Genomic DNA, 18,559 nt, shown 5'->3' with positions numbered 1-18,559 from the left:
GGGGCGCCTCTCAGTTTAAAAACTTTCGGTTTTTCTCGGACAGCCATCGGGCCTGCTTTTTTCTGTTCTCTCTCCCGCCTGTTTACTTGTGATCTCAGTTAAATAAATAAAAATCTTTAAAAAAAAAAAAAAAAAAGAATCTAATAAGCATATGATAATAATGGGTTGGCTTAATGCTTTTCAGTTTCAAAAGACTTATACACAAGGGCACCTGGGTGGCTCAGTCAGTTAAGCATCTGACTGTTGATTACAACTCAGGTCAGGATCTCAGGGTCATGGGATTGAGACCCACATTGAGCTCCACACTGGGCATGAAGCCTGGTCAAGATTCTCTCTCTCTCCCTTTCCCTATGCTCCTCCCAACACCCTCACACTTTATCTCTCTCTCTAAAAATAAATAAATAAATAAATAAACAAACAAATAAATAAATAAATAAAAAGTCCTACACACACATCACCTATTGCTGACATCTGAGGTACATCCTATGAAAATTAGGGCACTTACTTTTATCCCCACATGTTTTTTATTTTAACAAACTGCCTTATTTCTGACCTGGCTTTCTCATACTGTAACATAAGAAGATACTAAGCTGCATGGCTGTATCACTCTTATTTTGAAGCTATGTGATAAAGGAAGAAGAGTAATTCTTACTGGGTTATCCACATGATTCTGTCCTGCCTCGTGTTGTAGTTTGTTTTTTAAAGTTTTATGGGTTTATTATACAAATTGAAACAAGAACAGAAACTGTAAAAAGCTTTCTGAAACTTTGAAAAGAAAGTAAAACCTCTTCAAAACTTCCTTTTCCAAAAAACAGTGTCATGACCTTATAAATGGGTCTCATTGCCTCATGTTTCATTTCGTTGTTTTCATGGACATTGTTATGTGGTCTATAGACCAAGTAAATTTGCCTGTATTTGGAATGGGAGGATGCCTCTGCAGATCAGCACTAGAGGGCATTGAAGCCCAGCAAAAAGTATATGACTTAGGAGCTACCCAGAACCTTCATCTAGCTCACTTACTGGCAGTACTTCATGTTTTTTGGAGAAGGAAGTTCCAAAATGATGAGACTGGAATACAATTTTGTTCTTAATAATAAAAATCCCAGTGTAGAATAGAGGTGTGATTATCTGGTATAATAGGAGAATTTTTAATAGATAATGTGGCCAAATAAAAATCAGTGTGTGACCTTGCACAAGTCATTTAACCTTTTGATTCTCCATTTTCTTACCGTAAATGAAAAGGTTAGACTAGATTTACTTTCATTTAATACTTATGATGAATCTGATACCTGGGGCGCCTGGGTGGCTCAGTTGGTTAAGCGTCTGCCCATTTGGCTCAGGTAGTGATCCTGGAGTCCTAGGATCGAGTCTCACATTGGGCTCCCTGCTCAGTGGGAAGTCTGCTTCCTCTGTCCTTCACCCCACTCTTATGCTCTTTCTCACTCTCTTTCTCAAATAAATAAATAAAATATTAAAAAAAAAATCTGTTACCTCTGCGTTACTACAGTATGACTTATATAGATCATCTTGTTTAATCTTCACAAAATACTTAAGAGGAGGTATCCTATACTTACAGAAAAAAAGAGTTCATCTAAGTAAAGGGCATACAGATAGTGATGGAAGAATTGGAATTCTTTACTTCATAAACTGTTTTTTTCCTGCTACATAGAGTGAGGTGTTTCTTACGGGATAAATTTATTTGAATGGTTCACTGTAACTTTTTTGTTTGCTCGTTTTTTTTTTTAAAGATTCTATTTATTTATTTATTTATTTGACAGAGATCACAAGTAGGCAGAGAGGCAGGCAGAGAGAGAGGAGGAAGCAGGTTCTCTGCTGAGCAGAGAGACCAATGCGGGGCTCAATCTCAGGACCCTCGGATCATGACCTGAGCCAAAGGCAGAGGCTTTAACCCACTGAGCCACCCAGGCACCCCTCATTTTAACTTTTAAAAAGCATGTTACATGAACAAATCCTTTCCTATCATTTGACTACTTTGGACTTTTATTACAAATCTGAAAATCTGTGCATTGAAAAAATAATGAGCAAATGCATAGATTGAGACAAAAGAAAGTAACTCAATTTGTTCAATACCCTGCCTCCCCTTTTAGAGCAAATTTTAATAGTAAAATTTGGCATTTGGGATAACCAGCAATCGTATAATAAAAGATGTCTATATGTGGAGAATAGCAAAACAAGGAAATTAATTTTACTAAAATGAATCATAGTCTAAACTTTGAAATACTAGTAACATAATCTGTATCACTAAATGGCTGTTCAATAAATATTATAGGCACTGGATATAGTGGATAAATCTGTGAGTCTTAGTTTTCTATGTAGTTTAATACAGTATGCTTCATAGTTTGAATCAACATTAGATGATTTTCAGGTCTTAAACTAGTCTCTTAGTTCTAGGACCTGCATATTCGATGATGCACTTTTCTTTTGGAAAGGAGCTATTAAGCACTCACCTTTTTAAAACTTATTTTGAAAAAATACAATTGTATACAGAAAAATACAGTGAACCGTCATGTCCTTATTGTTCATCTTCAGCAACTAGTCTCATAGCTAAATATATGTGTGTGTGTATATTTTCATTTATATATATAAATATATATAAAATATAATATAAATATATTTATATTATATTTATAAAATCTCCATTGATAATGTTGATTATGTTGATCTTTTCATGTCTCAATTTTTTCTTTTGTAATTTTTTTAAAAAAATAAACATATAATGTATTTTTATCACCAGGGTTTCAGGTCTGTGAATCACCAGGTTTACACATTTCACAGCACTCATCATAGCACATACCCTCCCCAATGTCCATATCCCCACCACCCTCTTGCGTCCCCCCTCCCCCCAGCAACCCTCAGTCTGTTTTTTGAGATTGAGTCTTTTATGGTTTTTCTCCCTCCTGATCCCATCTTCTTTCATTTTTTCTTTTCCTACCCCCCAACCCCCCACATTGCATCTCCACTTCCTCTTATCAGGGAGATCATATGATAGTTGTTTTTCTCCGATTGACTTATTTCGCTAAGCATAATACCCTAGTTCCATCCATGTTGTTGCAAATGGCAAGATTTCATTTCTTTTGATGGCTGCATAGTATTCCATTGTATGTATATGTGTATATATATATATATATATATATATATATATATATATACCACATCTTTATCCATTCATCTGTTGATGGATATCTAGGTTCTTTCCATAGTTTGGTTATTGTGGACATTGCTGTTATAAACATTTGGATGCATGTGCCCCTTCGGAGCACCACGTTTGTATCTTTAGGATATATACCCAGTAGTGCAATTGCTGGGTCATAGGGTAGCTCTATTTTCAGTTTTTTGAGGAACCTCCACACTGTTTTCTCGGGTGGTTGCACCAGCTTGCATTCCCACTAATAGTGCAGGAGGGTTCCGCTCTCTGTGCATCCTTACCAGCATCTGTCATTTCTTGACTTGTTACTTTTAGCCATTCTGACTGGTGTGAGGTGGTATCTCATTGTGGTTTTGATTTGTATTTCCCTGATGCCAAGGAGTATTTTCTCATGTGTCTGTTGGCCATCTGGATGTCTTCTTTGCAGAAATGTCTGTTCATGTCCTCTGCCCATTTCTTGATTTGTTCTTTGGGCACTGAGTTTGCTAAAGCTCTTTATAGATTTTGGACACTAGTCCTTTATCTGATTAGTCGTTTGCAAATATCTTCTCCCATTCTGTCAGTTGTCTTTTGATTTTGTTAACTGTTTCCTTTGCTGTGCAAAAGCTTTTGATCTTGATGAAATCCCAATAGTTCATTTTTGCCCTTGCTTCCCTTGCCTTTGGCGATGTTCCTAGGAAGATGTTGCTGCAGCCGAGGTCGAAGAGGTTGCTGCCTGTGTTCACCTCAAGGATTTTGATGGATTCCTTTCTCACATTGAGGTCCTTCATCCATTTTGAGTCTATTTTTGTGTGTGGTGTAAGGAAATGGTCCAGTTTCATTTTTCTGCATGTGGCTGTCCAATTATGGACATGGAATGGCTGTTCACCATTTGTTGAGGAGGCTGTCTTTTTTCCATTGGACAGGAAGCAGGAAGGATCCTACTTTGTCGAAGATTAGTTGACCATAGAGTTGAGGGTCTATTGCTGGACTCTCTATTCTGTTCCATGATCTTGTGTCTGTTTTTGCGCCAGTACCATATTGTCTTGATTTGGCTTTCTTTTTCAATATTCCTTTGGCTATGCGAGGTCTTTTCTGGTTCCATATAGATTTTAGGATTATTTGTTCTATTTCTTTGAAAAAAAAATGGATGGGATTTTGATAAGGATTGCATTAAATGTGTAGATTGCTTTAGGTAGAATAGACATTTTCACAATATTTGTTCTAACAGTCCATGAACATGGAACATTTTTCCATTTCTTTGTGTCTTCCTGAGTTTCTTTCATGAGTAATTTATAGTTTTCTTAGTGTAGATTTTTTTGCCTCTTTGGTTAGGTTTATTCCTAAGTGTCTTATGGTTTTGGGTGCAATTGTAAATGGGACTGACTCCTTAATTTCTCTTTCTTCTGTCTTATTGTTAGTGTAAAGAAATGCAACTGATTTCTGTGCATTGATTTTATATCCTGACACTTTACTGAATTCTTGTACAAGTTCTAGCAGTTTTGGAGTGGAGTCTTTTGGGTTTTCCACATATAGTATCATATCATCTGGGAAGACTTCTTCTTTGCCGATTTGGATGCCTTTAATTTCCTTTTTTTGTCTGATTGCTGAGGCTAGGACTTCTAGTACTATGTTGAATAGCAGTGGTGATAATGGACATCCCTGCCGTGTTCCTGACCTTAGCGGAAAAGCTTTCAGTTTTTCTCCATTGAGAATGATATTTGCGGTGGGTTTTTCATAGATGGCTTTGATAATATTGAGGTATGTGCCCTCTATCCGTACACTTTGAAGAGTTTTAATCAGGAAGGGATGCTTGCTGTACTTTGTCAAATGCTTTTTCAGCATCTACTGAGAGTATCATATGGTTCTTATTGTTTCTTTTATTAATGTATTGTATCACATTGACTGATTTGCGGATGTTGAACCAACCTTGCAGCCCTGGAATAAATCCCACTTGGTCGTGGTGAATAATCCTTTTAATGTACTGTTGAATCCTATTGGCTAGTATTTTGGTGAGAATTTTCGCATCTGTGTTCATCAAGGATATTGGTCTATAGCTCTCTTTTTGATGGGATCCTTGTCTGGTTTTGGGATCAAGGTGATGCTGGCCTCACAAAATGAGTTTGGAAGTTTTCCTTCCCTTTCTATTTTTTGGAACAGTTTCAGGAGAATAGGAATTAATTCTTCTTTAAATGTTTGGTAGAATTCCCCCTGGGAAGCCATCTGGCCTTGGACTTTTGTTTGTTTGGAGATTTTTTATGACTGTTTTAATCTCCTTACTGGTTATGGGTCTCTATAGGTTTTCTGTTTCTTCCTGGTTCAGTTGTGGTAGTTTATATGTCTCTAGAAATGTATCCATTTCTTCCAGATTGTCGAAATTGTTGGCATAGAGTTGCTTATAGTATATTCTTATAATTGTTTGTATTTCTTTGGTGTTGGTTGTGATCTCTCCTCTTTCTTTCATGATGTTATTTATTTGGGTCCTTTCTCTTTTCTTTTTGATAAGCCTGGCCAGGGGTTTATCAATCTTATTAATTCTTTCAAAGAACCAGCTCCTAGTTTCGTTGATTTGTTCTTTTGTTTTTTTGGTTTCTATTTCATTGATTTCTGCTCTGATCTTTATGATTTCTTTTCTCCTGCTGGGTTTAGGGTTTCTTTGTTGTTCTTTCTCCAGCTCCTTTAGGTGTAGGGTTAGGTTGTGTACTTGAGACCTTTCCTGTTTTTTGAGAAAGGCTTGTACCGCTATATATTTTTCTCTCAGGACTGCCTTTGCTGTGTCCCACAGATTTCAACCATTGTGTTTTCATTATCATTTGTTTCCATGAATTTTTTTCAATTCTTTAATTTCCTGGTTGACCCATTCATTTTTTAGAAGGATGCTGTTTAGTCCCCATGTATTTGGGTTCTTTCCATATTTCCTCTTTTGATTGAGTTCTAGGTTCAGAGCATTGTGGTCTGAAAATATGCAGGAAATGATCCCAATCTTTTGATACCGGTTGAGACCTGATTTAGGACCCAGGATGTGGTCTATTCTGGAGAATGTTCCATGTGCACTAGAGAAGAATGTGTATTCTCTTGCTTTGGGATGAAATGTTCCATCTGGTCCAGTGTGTCATTTAAGGCCTTTATTTCCTTGTTGATCTTTTGCTTGGATGATCTGTCCATTTCAATGAGGGGAGTGTTAAAGTCCCCTACTATTATTGTATTATTGTCGATGTGTTTCTTTGATTTTGTTATTAATTGGTTTATATAGTTGGCTGCTCCCACGTTGGGGGCATAGATATTTAAAATTGTTAGATCTTCTTGTGGGACAGTCCCTTTGAGTATGATATAGTGTCCTTCCTCATCTCTTATTATAGTCTTTGTCTTAAAATCTAATTGATCTGATATAAGGATTGCCACTCCTGCTTTCTTCTGATGTCCATTAGCATGGTAAATTCTTTTCCACCCCCTCACTTTAAATCTGGAGGTGTCTTCAGGCTTAAAATGAGTTTCTTGGAGGCAACATATAGATGGGTTTTGTTTTTTTATCCATTCTGATACCCTGTGTCTTTTGATTGGGGCATTTAGCCCATTAACATTCAGGGTAACTATTGAGAGATATGAATTTAGTGCCATTGTATTGCCTGTAAGGTGACTGTTACTGTATATGGTCTCTGTTCCTTACTGATCTACCACTTGTAGGCTCTCTCTTTGCTTAGAGGACCCCTTTCAATATTTCCTGTAGCGCTGGTTTGGTGTTTGCAAATTCTTTCAGTTTTTGTTTGTCCTGGAAGCTTTTAATCTCTCCTTCTCTTTTCAATGATAGCTTAGCTGGATATAGTATTCTTGGCTGTATGTTTTTCTCGTTTAGTGCTCTGAATATATCATGCCAGCTCTTTCTGGCCTGTAAGGTCTCTGTGGATAAGTCTGCTGCCAATCTAATATTTTTACCATTGTATGTTACAGACTTCTTTTCCCAGGCTGCTTTCAGGATTTTCTCCTCATCACTAAGACTTGTAAATCTTATTATTAGGTGATGGGGTGTGGGCCTATTCTTATTGATTTTAGGGGCTTTCTCTGCACCTCCTGAATTTTGATGCTTGTTCCCTTTACCATATTGGGTACATTCTCCCCAATAATTCTCTCCAGTATACCTTCTGCTCCCCTCTCTTTTTCTTCTTCTTCTGGAATCCCAATTATTGTAATGTTGTTTCGTCTTATGGTGTCACTTATCTCTCGAATTCTTCCCTCGTGGTCCAGTAGCTGTTTGTCCCTCTTTTGCTCAGCTTCTATATTCTGTGTCATTTGGTCTTCTATATCTATCGCTAATTCTAATTCTTTCTTCTGCCTCATTTGTCCCAGCAGTCAGAGCCTCCATTTTTGATTGCACCTCATTAATAGCTTTTTTTATTTCAACTTGGTTAGATTTTAGTTCTTTTATTTCTCCAGTAAGGGCTTTTATCTCTCCGGAGAGGGTTTCTCTAATATCTTCTATGCCTTTTTTGAGCCTGGCTCGAACCTTGAGAATCGTCATTCTGAACTCTCGATATGTCATATTACCAATGTCCTTATTGAGTAGGTCCCCAACCTTTGGTACTGCCTCTTGTTCTTTTTTTTGTGGTGAGTTTTTCTGCCTTGTCATTTCGTCCAGATAACATTTGCTTTCTCCTCCTCTGGAATTCTGCTCTTCTCCTTGGTAAGTGAAGTTGGTCCTGGCTGGATTTCTTTTTGATCTTCTGGGGGAAGGCCCTGTTGTAGTGATTCTCAGCTGTCTTTCCCAGAGGCATAATTGCCCCGCCCTTACCAGGGGCCAGGCTATGTAATCCACTCGGGTTTGCTTCCGGGCGCTTTTGTTCCCTGAGTGCTTTCTGTAGAGTTCTGGAGGACGGGAATGATAATGGCAGCCTCCCAGTCTCCAGCCCCGAAGAGCCAAGAGCTCGGGGTCCAGCCCCTCAGTGCACCCTCAGAGAAAAGCACCCAATCGCTCCTGTTTCTCTGGCCTCTGGTCACACCTGGAGAAAAGCAGTCGGTCGCTTCTACCTCCCTGGCCTCCAGCTGCATGTTTGGAGAAAAGTGCTTAGTCACCCCGTTTCCCTGGCCTCTGGTCGCACTCTAAGCTCACCCAGCCTGTGCCCGGTTCAAGGTATCTCCGAGTTGAGAGCTTACTCCTCGGCTTTGTCGCTTTAGCTGGCTTCCCCGCTCTAATACCTGTGAGCTCTGGGACGTTCAGACACCCCCGGTCTTTCTGTGACCTTGCAGGACCTGGGGTTACGCTGACCCTGTTTGGGCTTCCCCCTGGTTTAGCCTCTGGAGCGATTTCCCTCAATGGAGCAGACTTTTAAAAGTCCTGATTTTGTTCTCCGTTGCTTGGCTGCTTGCTGGGAGCTGGCCCCTCTCCCCGTGGTCTATCTTCCCATCGCTTTGGATTCACTTTTTCGCAGGTCCTACCTTTCAGAAAGTGATCAATTTTCTGTTTCTAGAATTATTGCTCTTCTTCTCTTCGATTTCCCATTGGATTTGTAGGTGTTCGCTATGGTTAGATAAGCTATCTAGCTGATTTCCTGCTACCTGATGTCCTCTCAGCTTGCTACTTCTCCGACCATCTTGACTCCTCCCTTTGTAATTTGTTTTAATTAGTATCCTCATATTGCTGTATGTTGATTGTCTCTTAATCTATAGGTCTTCTTTTAAAATTTTTCTTGTATTTTTTATTTTTTTCTGTTGAAGAAACTGTATCATTTGTCCTCTGGAGTTTCCTGCAGTCTGGGTTTTGCTGATTTCATTCTCATGTTGCTTTTTGGCATCTTTCTCATCTCTACTTTCTATGTTTACTAGTTAGATATAAATATGGTTCAATACATAGACAGGGTTTAATGTTTTGCCAAGAATACTTCATAGATGGTTTAGTGTACATTCATCAAGAGGCTAAGCCCTCTTTTACTCTTATGGAATGTATTTCCTCAGCTATGCTGCACTAGATATCATAATCTTGCTTTAGGTAGCTATATTTCTGTTGAGCGTCACCGAAGCAGAAGTCATTGTAGGTCCTATTCTTCTTTCCCTTTATTTCTGTTGTGCCCTCCCCTACCCCTCCATTTGACCTTAAGCTTAGGGGTTCTTGGGAAGAGACTGTCGTCTCAACTGTTGTATGTTCCTGGATTATGTAAAGGATACAGAAGTCAAATGACTATTCTGAGTAATAGTAATTGCAGCGTATCTTTTTTTTTCAGTCTTTCTGGGGTTTCTTGTGTGCGTACAGCTACCTTATCTTTAGGAAGAGTTCAGCTGGATCAAATGTATGATGTATCATTGCCTTTTATACTTAGGCTTTCATTAAAATTCTGCAAAGACTTAACATAATAATCAAGTGATAGTTATAAAACATCACAGTTTTTTGGATTTTAAACCTATTCAGTACCGGCAAGGCCATAGTCTCAGCCTGGGAGAGAGAAAGCAGAGTGGTTACCCAGTTACATGATCAATATCTTTGCCTCCAGCATTTCAGAGTCTGGAAAGCCCATTTGCCTGCAGCCCACCCCCTGAGTCTGTTTTTAATACCCTTAGATTTGTATGGTTTTTAATACTTAAGTTTGCACCAAGGACCATGATCTGAATATTTTTCCCCCTGAATATTTTCTTCTATCCCTGCCTCACCTTTCTTTCTCTCCCTTTCCCTCCCTCCATCCATCTTTTTATTGAGCACACATTGCCTGATGTGTACCAGGAAAAGTGCTAGACTTAGGAAACACAAAAACAAAACAGCAGCCTTGTCTGCAAGGGAAGGGTGGACCACTGGAGTTTTAGTTATCTATATGAAAAAAATACATGTATCACATACAGACTCAAGGGACCTCAAGCACCGAATGTATAAAGCATTTATAAGAAAATAAATCTCTCCCTCTTTTTTTAAAGTAGGTTGCTGGAGCATGGAGTCCAACACCAGGCTTGAATTCATGACTCTGAGATCAAGACCTGAGCTAAGATCAGGGGTCACACACATAACTGACTGAGCCACCCACGCACCCTGAAAATAAATTTGTGACGTCATGAAAGGAAAAGTTTTTAAAAACAAGATACCAAAAGCACTTTTCATGAAGGAAAATTCTAATAAATTTGAATACATTAAAATAAAAGCTTTCTGTAAAACAACACCATAAAAAGAAAAACAAGCTGCAGATGGGGAGAAAATATTTGTAATTAAATAATTGGCAAAGGATTAGTATCAGAGTATAAAGAGGACTCATTATTATAAAAATAACAATAGTAAACAACAAAGTGGAAAATGGGTAAAGATTATGAGTAGACAGTACATATAAGAAAGCATAGTGGTCAATAAACATGTGAGGATGTTAAACCTCATTAATAGAGTGATGCATATTAAAGCACTGAAATAATTTCACACACATTACATTGGCAAAAGTCTGTCATTATCGGATTTTGGAGAGGGTAAAGAAATTCTCATACACAGCTGATGGAGTATACTTTGAAGGCCAATTTAGCAATAATTAGAAGGTTGAAGATCAACATACCAGAATTCCCCTGCAAGGTTTGTGTATATGTGTTTGTGTATGTGTCTGAGAAAAAGTGTTGCATAACAAGAGCTGTATGCCAAATGTTTTTTGCAACATTCTGTGTTACAGTAGAGAGCTGGAAAAACCATAGTTATCTTTCAGTAAAAGAATGTATAAATAAAAAGTGGTATGTTCAGACAGTGGGATACTATGTGTATTAATTTTCTAGGGCTGCTATAACAAAGTACCACAGAGTAGGTGTCTTAAGCAACAGGAACTTATTTTCTCACAGTTCTGGAGGCTAGAAGTCCAAGATCAAGGTATTCACAATGTTGATTCCTTCTGAAGGGTGTGAGGGAAGGATCTTCCAGGTTGCTTTCCTTGACCTGCAGATGGCCTTCTCCTTATGTCTTTTCACATCTTCTTCCTTCCTTATGTGTCTTCATGTCTGCATTTTCCCATTTTATTAGCACAGCTATGGTATTAGATTAGAGCCCACCCGCATGACTGATTTAACAATGAAGTTAATTGAACAATGAAGCCTCTGTAAAGACCCTGTCCCCAAATAAGTTCACATTGTGAGGTACTGAGATTGATACATAATTCAACCCATAACACTAATAACAGTTAAAACAGATAAACTAGAATGAATCAAAAGATACACTTTCTAAAGCCCCATAAGTAAAAGGGGGAGGGGAAAGGTAGACTAATACATGTATCATAACTCCATGTTTATAAAGTAAACAAAACTGCTTCATATTGTTTAGTGACATACATTACCACCCCTCCCCCCATTCCAACAGGGACCCAAGTGGATGCCTGAGACCATGGATAGTACCATGGATAGAAACCATGGATTTTTTTTCTTATACATAGTGCATATGTACCTATGATAAAGTATAGTGTATCAATTACGTACAGTGAGAGATTAACAACAAATAGTAAAATAGAACAATTATAACAATATACTATAATAAAATTAGGTGAATATGTTCTCTCTAAATATCTGACTGTACTCACCCTTCTTGTGGTGATATGAGGGTGATGAAATGCTTACATGATGAGATGAAGTGCAGTGACTGATGTAGCCATCATGATACAGAGCTAGGCTACTGTTGACCTTCTGATTATAAGACCTGATTATACATTATACATCAGAAGGAAGATCACCTGCTTCTGGACCATGGTTAACTTTGGATAATTGAAACTGAAGGGGGACTACTGTACTGAATATTTGTAGTAAAATATAAATATTCATAAGAATGATAATAAGTTCTAGATAGTGGTCACCACCAACAAATGAATGGTGAAATGAAATTGGAAAACAGCCTAGAGGGGCTTCAGTTTCATCTACGAAGGTTTCCTCCTTAAGGGAAAAAAGGGAGAAAATGTTCAGATTACTTCAAAGTCACTGGCAGGAATGTGTATTGTATTATTCTCTATAACTTTTTTTTTTTTTTAGATTTTATTTATTTACTTGACAGAGAGAGATCACAAGTAGGCAGAGAGGCAGGCAGAGAGAGAGAGAGGAGGAAGCAGGCTCCCTGCCGAGCAGAGAGCCCAATGCGGGACTCGATCCCGGGACGCAAGATCATGACCTGAGCCGAAGGCAGCGGCTTAACCCACTGAGCCACCCAGGTGCCCCTATTCTCTATAACTTTACACTATACTTGCAACTTGGTAATCTCAAAAAATAGTAAAATAGTAAAAAATTGTTCAATGCTTTGTAGAATGCTTGGTATGCATTAGAACAATAGAAAATAATACTAACTCAATGAATGCATTGATGTCACTAAGAAATTGAAAGCTTCATTTTAATAATATTAATAATAATAGGCAAAAGTTTTCTGTTAATAGTTAATTCTTCTAGTGGAAGTTAGTTTTGGGGTCCTGGGTGACTCAGTCGGTTGTGTCTGACTATTGATTTCTGCTCAGGTCATCATTTCAGGGTCCTGGGATCAACACATCAGGCTCTGTGCTCTGCAGGGAGTCTGCTTCAGGATTCTCTCTTCCCACATTGCTTGTACATACGTGCACGCGCGCACACACTCTCTCTCACTAAAATAAATACATCTTTAAAAAACGAATTAGTTTTATCTGAACAGGAAAATGAGTTTTTTGATAAAATTAGCAAATGCTTATAATACTCTTCAAAAAAACAAAAAGTTCACTATTCATACCTAATGAAGTTTGAACTTTAGAAATAACTCATTTATAGAGCATTGTATTGAGTATATTAGGGAACCTCTTATATGTGAGTCAACAACACATAGTACATGAATGACTTTGTTCTGTGCACTCCAGAGTTGTAGCACTCAACTAGAGACGTGATAATATGTAGAGCAGTTTTGGTTGTCAGAATGTCTACTGACATTTAGTGGGCAGCATACAAGCATTCTACAAAGCATAGAACAAACTGTATGGTAAAGCAAGATGCCACTAAAAAGCGGTGTCCTATTGAGATGTATTGGTCTACAACCTAAATTACCTTTAAAGCAGATCCCCGAAAGGTCGTAAGATCAGGCAAGAACTCTGAATGATGACTATTTTTAATGCAATTTGGGAAGAGTTGTAATGGTGTCTGTATGATTTCTGGAGGCTGCTGCATCAGATCTCGGCCAGCCAGAAAAGATGACAACAGCAGCCAGAACAACTTCTGAATCTGTGAGAGATAGGAGAGGAAAGGGGGAAGGTGATTTGAGCCACTTCTTTTTTTTTTTTTTTTTTTTAAGATTTTATTTATTTATTTGACAGAGAGAGATCACAGGTAGGTAGAGAGGCTGGCAGAGAGAGAGAGAGAAGCAGGCTCCCCGCTGAGCAGAGAGCCCGATGTGGGACTCGATCCGAGGACCCTGAGATCATGACCTGAGCCGAAGGCAACGGCTTAACCCACTGAGCCACCCAGGCGCCCCGATTGAGCCACTTCTTAAAGCAGTATTTAAGTAGAAATCTTCTCACACAAAGATAAAATATAGATGAACTATTCAAGAGGCAAAAGAAGTAGTTTGGAATCACGATTTAGGAACAACACTGGAAGGAAGAGAGGAAACAGCAGGAAAAGAAGAAATCATCCTACATGAGAACATACAACATCTTCAGTGTCAAGCCTTGCTTAGACCAGATTTCTCCTGCCAACCTTGTGCAGATGAGCCTCTAACAGACGAAGAAAATGAAGATTTTGAAAAGGAGAGTAATGCTGATACTGCAGCTCTTCTTGAGGAACTAGGAAACTTTTAAGAATTGCTTAAAAGGAGCAGTCCTGGAAGGAGCAAGAGCAGAAAGCTGAAGAAGAAAGAATAAGTATAGAAAACGTTGAGTGGAAACCCTCTCTTTAATCTTATTGGGCCATTCCAGGCTCAAGCCAGTTTCAAAGTTAATAAAAGATGGGATGAAGGGGGCACAGCTGGTGGCTCAGTTGGTTAAGCCTCTGACTCTTGGTTTCAGCTCATGTCATGATCTCAGGGACATGAGATAGAGCTCCCTGTCAGGCTATGCACTCAGCATGGAATCTGTTTGAGATTCTCTCCCTCTCACTCTGCCTCTCCTCTCACTCACACGCTCTCTCTCAAATAAATTTTTTTTTTTTTTAAAAGGTGGGATGGTTATGTTGTTTTCAGGAACTATGCAAAAAGGTATACATTATCAGAGGAAAGACAAAAGATTTGTAAGTGATACACTGTGATCTGAATTTCACAAAATGTTCATGTAGAAATATATATAGTACAGTTTTATGTGCTTAATTAAAGACTGTAAAATGGGGGTGCCTGGAAAGCCTAGCTGGTTGGGCCTTTGACTCTTGATTTCAGCTTGGCTTAGGGGATTGATCCCTGGGTAGGGCTCTGAACTCAGCTCAAAGTCTGCTGGAGTATCTCTGTCCTTCTCTGCCCCTTCTCCCCAACTCATGCTCTATAAATACATATATACACACATACATACATAAAATCTTAAACAAAGACTGTCAAATGTAAGCAATTCAAAACAAAAGCATTTGGGGATGTAAATGTAAACATAATTGGTACTTATTAAGGTAAGTTTTACATGACCTAAAATTAACCACTTAAAGTTCACACTTGAATGACATTTAGTACATTTATAATGTGTTACCATCACCTCTGTGTAGTTCCAAAATATTTAATCACCCCAAAGTGAAACCCCATATGCTTTAAGCATTCATTCCCCAATTTCCTGTCCCCTTAGTTCCTGGCAGCTACCAGTCAGCTTTCTGGTTGTATGCACTCTGGATGTTTCAGACACATTAAATTACAGAATAATTACATAATAAATGACCTTTTATGTCTGCCTTCTCTAAATAGGCTTTTCAGGATCCATCCATGTTTTAGTATGGATCATTCTTTTTTTGTGGCTGAATGATACTCCATTATATAGATGTACCACATTTTGTTTATTCATCCATTTGGGTTGTTTCCACCTTTTAACTCTTAAGAATAGTGCATCTCTAAATATTTATGTGCACATTGTTGTTTTAATACCTATTTCATTTCTTGGATATATACCTAGGAGTAAAATTTCTGGGTTATATGATAATTATGTGTTTTGTGAGGAAACACCAGACTATTATCTGTAGCAGCTACACTATCTTACATTCCTGTTAGTAGCAGACAGTGATTCCAGTTTCTCCACATCCTCACCATCAGATGCCAGTTTTGTTTTGTTTTTTTAAGATTTTATTTATTTATTTGACAGAGATCACAAGTAGGCAAGAGAGAGAGGCAGAGAGAGGAGGGGAAGCAGGCTCCCTGCAGAGCAGAAATCTTATGTGGGGCTCGATACTAGGATGCCGGGATCATGACCTGAGCTGAAGGCAGAGGCTTTAACCCACTGAGCCACCCAGGCACCTCCAAATCCCAGTTGTTTTTAAGAAAAAATGATTAAGTGGGCACCTGGGTGTCTGAGTCCATTGAGTGTCTGCCTTTGGCTCTAGTCATGATCCCAGGGTCCTGGTTTCAGGTCCTGCATTGGGCTCCCTGCTCAGCAGGGCAGTCTGCTTCTCTCTGCCTCTGGCCCCACCTCCATTCTCTCTCTCTCTCTCTCTCTCTCTCAAATAAATAAGTGAAATCTTTTTTAAAAAGACGTAGTTAAGTGTACAAATAAAATATTTCTGGATGATGGGATTAAGAGTAGTTTGCTTTATATATATATATTTTATCCTTCAACTTTTATAGAATTAACCACTACTATTGTGGTTATTTTTATTATTTATTTTATTTTTAAAGATTTTATTTATTTGACAAACAGAGATCACAAGTAGGCAGAGAGGCAGGCCAGGACGGGGTGGAGAAGCAGGCTCCCCGCTGAGCAGAGAGCCCAATGCGGGACTCGATTCCAGGACCTTAGGATCATGACCCAAGCCAAAGGCAGCGGCATAACCCACTGAGCCACCCAGGCACCCCTATTTTGGTTTTCTTTAAAAACAGAAAATTTTTTTGTTCTCTTTTGAGCGAACTACAAGTAAATGCTTTAGAAAAGTATAAGATAAAAACATCTTTTACTTTGATGGACTGTGAGCTAATTCATAATCCACAAAAAGGATTTAAAGTCAATATACTTTTGACAGAATTAACTATTTTGCAGGAAGAGGAAGCTAAGAGTTTGACTTATCCTGGCAAGGCTAGAATGGCTTCTTACAGTTGATGTACTACACTTACTTCCTGTACTTTAGATTTTCCATAGGTGAAGTGTAATATCTGGTATTCATAGATCACAAATTCTGCAACATGAGAATTTTGAATCAAGTATATAGGAATTGTGAGTCGTTCTGAATTCAGACTTGGAGACTCTAAATAAATGTAGAAATAGTATTGAACTTTTGCGTGGAAGCCAAACCTATTACTGGAGAGATGACTGGGAATCTCTTAGGATGATATCAGTAATAAATACTTAATATAACAGTTTGTGGAAACTGGGAAAACAAAGTTTCTGGAATGGTTATAGCGAGCATCTGTTCTTTCAAGCATATTGTTACTTACAGTGAGTTATATTCTATGTATTGTTACATATACATATAGTATACATATAATACATTCTATGTATTATAGTCTGTGTATGTTTGGCCCATGACTAGTAATCTATTTATTGTGGCATGTTGAACTATGAAGAAAAGGGGATATTACATGGTTATTTTTGTGAAGTAAAGTGGTTATTTCGTGGTTATTTCTGTGAGGTGAAGTAAGCTTAGACTAAGTTTTTTTTTTTGTTTGTTTGTTGGGGTTTTTTTTAACATATACTTTCTAAAATTATTGTCTCTTTTGTATAACTGCATTAGGTAAGAAAGTTTCCCCAGCTTCACTCTATAATTCGGCTTAGGGAAAACAAAATATGCTTTCTCAAGTTGTATCTCTCTTTATTAAATTAGTATATGCTGTCTTGCTGCTGTGTTTCCCTCTTTTCCCTACTCTGTAGGTCTAGTTTAAGATTTTTACTTCTTTTTTGTTTTTTTAAGATTTTATTTATTTACTTGACAGACAGAGATCACAAGTAGGCAGAGAGGCAGGCAGAGAGAGAGGGAAGCAGGCTCCCCGCTGAGCAGAGAGCCCAATGTGGGGCTCCATCCCAGGATCCCAGGATCATGATCTGAGCTGAAGGCAGAGGCTTTAACCCACTGAGCCACCCAGGTGCCCCAAGATTTTTACTTCTTAATATTGTGTTGATCTGACCTAATATGCAAAGCCTGAACTGAAAGATGTGGAAGATGAATGATTAGCATGTTCCATAACATTTGTAGTTCTAATACCACAGCAAAATTATGATACTGATATTTCCTTATTTTTGTCTAATACCAACTACCAGGTTGATACTATCTAATTAAAATGTTTATAAAACATTTTTTGTCATAGATTAATTTAGTCTATGCTAGAACTTCATATAAATGGAATTGTCCACAGTGAACTTCTCTGGGTGGTGTCTTTGGCTCACTGTAGTATCTACTAGATTCATCCATGTGTTTCTGTGTATTATAAGTTGTTTTTTGTTTGGCTTTTAATTGCTGAGTACTATGACTATACCATGTTTTTATCTATTCTTACATTGACTGCCATTTGGATTATTTTCAGTTTGGGGCAATTATGACTAAAGATTCTATGAACATTATTGTTCAAACCTGTTTCATGGATACAGAGTTTCATTTCTTTTAATATAAATACCTAGGAGTAGAATTGCCACAATAAAAGATAAGTTTATATTTAACTAAATTTTTCTGAAGTGGTTTTACTTTTTACATTTCCACCAGAAATGTATGACAGTTGGAGTTGCTCCAAACTGTGTTTTTAATTTTAGCCATCCTAGTGAGTATATAATGGTATATCGTCATGATTGTGATTTGCAGTTCCTTAATGATTAATGATGTTGGACATCTTTTCATTTCCGTATTGGATATTTGTATATTTTTTTGTGTGTGTGAACTATCTATTGCAGTTGTTTATTTATTAATCGACTTTACTATTGAGTTGTAGGAATTTATAACATATTCTGAGCATAAGTCCTTTGTTAGATGTATGTTTTGCAAATATTGGTTTTGTGTGATGGCTTGTTTATTTGCTTAGTTGATGTCTTTTGATGAATATAGTTGATTTTCATTTTGATGGAATTTAATTTTTTTTTCTTTAAGGGTTATTGCATCCCAAGATATCTTGTATATTTTTCAGGTCGTAATTTCTTATAGGCATTTTATAGTTTACATTTTTATGGTTAATTTTAAGATCCAACTCAAAATTAGTCAAATGAGTTATATTCATTTGTTTATAGATATATCTGCTTATTCCATCAGCCTTTGTTGAAAGGATTTTCTTTTATCGCTTAAATGCTTTAGTTCTGTCTGCAACTTCTGTTGCAAATCAGCTGACTGTATAGAAGTCAGCTATCACTCATACCACTTTTTTACTGCATATAATGTTAACTTTATTTA

General features: G+C 37.7%; 1 protein-coding gene and 1 pseudogene across 3 annotated transcripts in view; both read left to right on the top strand.

Moving 5' to 3' along the window:
- The window catches only part of RFX7 (regulatory factor X7), a 140,202-nt gene that overhangs the window by 40,565 nt on the left and 81,078 nt on the right, over positions 1-18,559 (top strand). The window lies entirely within an intron of this gene.
- LOC106004347 lies at positions 13,270-15,373 on the top strand (annotated as a pseudogene).

This window comes from Mustela putorius, unplaced genomic scaffold (assembly GCF_011764305.1).
Source record: "Mustela putorius furo isolate JIRA1106 unplaced genomic scaffold, ASM1176430v1.1 tig00003896_pilon_pilon_pilon, whole genome shotgun sequence".
In the NCBI taxonomy this organism is placed as follows: Eukaryota; Metazoa; Chordata; class Mammalia; order Carnivora; family Mustelidae; genus Mustela; species Mustela putorius.
The sequence above is the reverse complement of the archived record's forward strand: the minus strand, read 5'-3'. Positions and strand labels throughout refer to the sequence as shown.